Source organism: Rhamphochromis longiceps, linkage group LG17 (genome assembly GCF_057381845.1).
Source record: "Rhamphochromis longiceps isolate RC_006_pf linkage group LG17, R_longiceps_female_GT1.1, whole genome shotgun sequence".
NCBI classification, from domain to species: domain Eukaryota; kingdom Metazoa; phylum Chordata; class Actinopteri; order Cichliformes; family Cichlidae; genus Rhamphochromis; species Rhamphochromis longiceps.
The window spans coordinates 12,614,872-12,620,226 of record NC_140573.1 but is presented as its reverse complement, the minus strand read 5'-3'; the positions used below and the strand labels follow the sequence as shown (position 1 = coordinate 12,620,226).

At 52.2% G+C, this 5,355-nt stretch overlaps 1 pseudogene; it reads left to right on the top strand.

Moving 5' to 3' along the window:
- The first annotated feature begins 1,490 nt into the window (after positions 1–1,490).
- LOC146649375 (uncharacterized) lies at positions 1,491–3,894 on the top strand (annotated as a pseudogene).
- Positions 3,895–5,355: the final 1,461 nt, after the last annotated feature.

Here is a 5,355-nt window from a genome sequence, read left to right as displayed (position 1 = left end):
TGCAGCTTTGGAAATTAAGCTGTGCTGCCATGGTTTTTTTTTTTGAGAGAGAGAGAGAATAGGCTTTCTCCTGGGAACCTTTCCAGAAAAACTGTACTTGTTCAGTCTTTTTATAATAGTTTTTTTCCCCTCCAGCTGTCTGGAATGTTACATTGTGCAATCTCACCTTGAGGTGAATCTGGGATGTCCACGCCTGGGAAGATTGGCAACAGTCTTGAATGTTTTTTAATTGTGAAAAATGTTTCTTACTGTAGAATGATGGACTTCAAATTGTTTGGAAATGGCCTTCCAACATTTTCCAGATTGATGGCAGCAACAACTTAACAATAATAATTTCTGATATCTTTGGCATTGTGTTAACTCACACCTGAATGCTCCAGACCAGCAAACTGCCAAAATGTCTGCTTTTATTGAGGTAGACAGACTTGATGCTGATCAATTAATCAAGTGCACCTGGCTGCTACTTACTGTTTTAATTCCTTTGGAAGCAGTACAGATTTTTACACGCTGCTTCTGCATTTTATTATTGCAAAATACATAATGATACATTGCAATCCATTTTTGTAAGACCTGCTGAATACCAGATGAAGTTTATTATGTCCTGATATGTAAACCTCAAAATTTAAATATGGTTTTCATTCTTTTTATCATGACTGTATACAGGAAGGCTGCACACATATGGCTTTAAATTTAGTAAATAGGAATAGACACATTTTGCTGGGAAAAATGAGATGCCACCCAAGACACTTTTCAAGCTTTAGCAAAGCATTATTACTGATTATTTTTTGTCCTATATTGTCACGGACCCAGTTCCAGGGATTCGGGGTCCGTGAGCAGTGTGGACTACTATTGTAGTTATTATTATTATTATTATTATTATTATTATTATCATTATTGTGGTTGTTGTTATTATGGTTGTGTCTGCTGTCCTGTTTTTCCGTGTTGGTGTACTGTCAGGTGTTTAGGGGTGTGTGCTTGTGTATGTGAGGGTGCGGTCGTGGCAGGCACTTTTAGGCCTGGTGGGTGTGGCCCTGCCAGCTGACCGGTCCCACCCAGGAATCCACACACACCTGGCGCCGATCAAGCCTCGTCAGAGGAGCTTCAAAACAGTGTGGCTGAGAGCTCCTCAACGCTGGATCGTTGAGTGACTTCCCGTCAGTCTTAAGTGTATTGTGCAAGGTTAGTGCAAGTCTACTGTTAGGTTTTGTACTCACGGCTGCCTTTGGTATGCGTGTTTCCTCAGGAGGAATTGTGGCGACCAGGAGGCAGCACACGGAGAGTACACAGGGAACGGAGACAGAGCACGGAGCACGGGATAAAGGAGAAGACACGGAACGGGAGTTGGGATCGCACGGGGGGATTTATTGTTGTTCGGATTGTCACCACTGTAAATAAACACTGTTGCACTGTAGAGTCCTGCATTTTGGGTCCTCCTTTCCCCACATCCCCACGGTCTGCCAGCGAGACCGTGACAGAACGATCCAGCCATTATGGGCCCAGCGGACTCAAGGACCGTCTCACAGGAGGAATTGCTCGCCCAGCTCTGGAAATACTGTCGGAGCATTATCCAGGCGGCGGATCCACATCAGAGACACATGCAGGTCGTATTTTTTGATTCCTTCTTATCATCAATCACCTCATCTGTGAGCTTTTTGGACATTAAGAGACTAATTTCGATTATAACCACGCTGAGGGAAAGTTCCTGTTTTGAGCTGTTTGGTTTGGGCTGTCCGGGCGAGGAGGATATGGCAACCTCCCTGGGAGCCCTTGCTGCCTATTTCTTTTTTCATAGGCTGATAGCCTCCCCGCCGTCGCTTGCAGCTCGCTTGTTGGACCCTCCATTGCGGGGGAAACGTTTCACACGCCCTCTGCACCTCACCACATCTCCACTCACCTCTGCGGCACCTGCTGAGTCAGCAGACCAAGGACTGGCAGCTCAAAATCACACAGCTGCTCTCCTGTCCGGCCGGCTGGTGGAACCTCAGCCTGATACGCTGGCCCCGGCATCGTTAAAGAAGCGACGCTTGCGCCGCCGGCGTGCCTCACCGCAGTCAGACTCTAAAACTTTCCAACAGCCGGCTGTGGTGAGTCATATGGACAATTCATCTTCATTCACCTCATCTGTTTATTCACGGGACTGTGTGAAAGCTAACCTCGTAGCACAGCCAGCTGCCCAGCCTGTAGCCGTAGCACGGCCAGCTGCCCAGCCTGTAGCCGTAGCACGGCCAGCTGCCCAGCCTGTAGCCGTAGCACGGCCAGCTGCCCAGCCTGTAGCCGTAGCACGGCCAGCTGCCCAGCCTGTAGCCGTAGCACGGCCAGCTGCCCAGCCTGTAGCCGTAGCACAGCCAGCTGCCCAGCCTGTAGCCGTAGCACAGCCAGTCCAGTCAGCCTCTCGTCTTCATCCTCAGTTGGAGGCTGATATGCCTGCTGGAACTACCCTGCCATTATGTCACCCGCCTGTTGTTTCTACATCGCTGTCCAGTCTACCACGAGTAGCTGCCGCACCATTATCACCTCCGCCCTTTGCAGCTACTTCTCCACCAGCGTCCCATCAGACTGCAGCGACCGCAGAACTCTCGACTTCACCATCCACATCACCCGCTCGACCGTCATCTTCGCCACCTGCAGCTTCCGCATCGCCATCTTCACCTCCGGATCAACGACCATCTATACCCGCGTCGCAGCCGGAGGAGCGGCTCAGCGAGCGGGAGGAGCCCGCGTCGCCAGCTGTGGAGCTCAGCGAGCCGGAGGAGCTCAGCATGCCCGAGCGGGAGCTCAGCGAGCGGGAGGAGCCCGCGTCGCCAGCTGTGGAGCTCAGCGAGCCGGAGGAGCTCAGCGAGCAGGAGCAGCTCAGCGAGCCGGAGGAGCTCAGCATGCCCGAGCAGGAGCTCAGCGAGCGGGAGGAGCCCGCGTCGCCAGCTGTGGAGCTCAGCGAGCCGGAGGAGCTCAGCGAGCCGGAGGAGCTCAGCGAGCGGGAGCTCAGCGAGCGGGAGGAGCCCGCGTCGCCAGCTGTGGAGCTCAGCATGCCCGAGCCGGAGGAGCTCAGCGAGCCACCAGCAGAGGAGCTCGGCGAGCCACCAGCAGAGGAGCTCGGCGAGCGGAAGGAACAACCGGCGCTGCCAGCCGCGGAGGGGCTCTCTCTGCAAGCCGCGGAGGGGCTCTCTCTGCCAGCCGCGGAGGGGCTCTCTCTGCCAGCCGCGGAGGGGCTCTCGCTGCCAGCCGAGGAGGGACCCGCTCAGCCGGAGGTCAGCGAACCGGAGGGACCTCCACGTCTAGCGCGGCCTCCACGCCATCCACGTCCAGTGCGTCCACGTCAGCGACCGGCGCGTCATAGACCATGTGCCACGCCTCGCTGTTGCTCACCGGAGCAGCGACATTGCCATCGGACCCGTGGCAGGCCACCAGAACCGTTCCGCCGCCACTGGACCCGTGGCAGGCCGCCAGAGGAGCAGCGCCGCCGCCACCGGACCCGTGGCAGGCCACCAGAACCGTTCCGCCGCCACCGGACCCGTGGCAGGCCGCCGGAGGAGCAGCGCCGCCGCCACCGGATCCGTGGCAGGCCGCCTGAAGCGTTCCGCTTCCATCATGGGGTTGGAGGTAGGCCGCCCGAACTGTTTTCCCACCACTGCCTGACCCGTAGCGAGTTTTGCCTGCTTGCGGTCCACTGGGTCGGCCGCAAGAACTGTTGTTCCCACCATGGCAGTGGTTGGACATTTGAACTGGGGTTTTGGGGCCCTCCGTCCGGGACCCCCCGCCGCCCGCCCGGGGTTGGTTGTACTGTGGTTTTTGTTTTGTTTTTGTGTCGTCGGGTGCCGACCCTTAGAGGGGGGGGTACTGTCACGGACCCAGTTCCAGGGATTCGGGGTCCGTGAGCAGTGTGGACTACTATTGTAGTTATTATTATTATTATTATTATTATTATTATTATTATTATTATTATTATTATTATTATTATCATCATTATTATTGTGGTTGTTGTTATTATGGTTGTGTCTGCTGTCCTGTTTTTCCATGTTGGTGTACTGTCAGGTGTTTAGGGGTGTGTGCTTGTGTATGTGAGGGTGCGGTCGTGGCAGGCACTTTTAGGCCTGGTGGGTGTGGCCCTGCCAGCTGACCGGTCCCACCCAGGAATCCACACACACCTGGCGCCGATCAAGCCTCGTCAGAGGAGCTTCAAAACAGTGTGGCTGAGAGCTCCTCGACGCTGGATCGTTGAGTGACTTCCCGTCAGTCTTAAGTGTATTGTGCAAGGTTAGTGCAAGTCTACTGTTAGGTTTTGTACTCACGGCTGCCTTTGGTATGCGTGTTTCCTCAGGAGGAATTGTGGCGACCAGGAGGCAGCACACGGAGAGTACACAGGGAACGGAGACAGAGCACGGAGCACGGGATAAAGGAGAAGACACGGAACGGGAGTTGGGATCGCATGGGGGGATTTATTGTTGTTCGGATTGTCACCACTGTAAATAAACACTGTTGCACTGTAGAGTCCTGCATTTTGGGTCCTCCTTTCCCCACATCCCCACGGTCTGCCAGCGAGACCGTGACATATATGATACCAGAGTTGTAAGCTTTACAACATACACAGCTTTGATATTCAGATTGCTATGTTCAGTTGTTTCTCAGATTCACAAGCATATTTTCAGTATATGGCAGGTGAATGCAAGCTGAGCGTGACTTCATTTCCTTTAAAGTTCTTCTCCCAACAGTCACTGTACCTGCCAGCATCACTTTTGATGATGGCAACCAAAAGAAACATTTCCACCTGCCAGCAATTGTGCACCTTCCTGGAATATGTGCTTTGAAGACTTGAAAGGAAGAAGAGAAAAAAAACATCTACATTCGTCAACCTTCCTCCCCTCACGCCTTCATCACCTAGCTTCCAGCACACCCTAGTCTGGGTTCCTCCCATCCACATGTGCATGTTCTTAATAATACCAGTTCATATATAGTGCAAAATGATTCACTCTGAATGGGATTTGCAAGTTAGGCGGTGATGATAGGTAGATGCTGAAGACATTTCTCCTAAAACTCAAGATTTTTAAATGCACCTACTTATCACTTATGTGTAAGTGGGTGATGCCGTTGTATGCAACAGCAAATAAATACATCTATTCAACCTCGATCTGTCCTATGTAAGGACAAATGAAACTTTGCATGCAATTCCTCGTGGGAGTGGGATAACAGTGCCTTATCTGCATAAACTATGACTGGACCTAGACAGCAATAACAGGTTTCAACAGTTAGTTGAATAAAAACCCTTCCAGATGAAAACACCAAAAATGCTACTCCATAGAATTAAAAAGAAAAAGGGAATTGCTTATTCGCTCCTTCATGGCAGATGAAACATACAGAGAT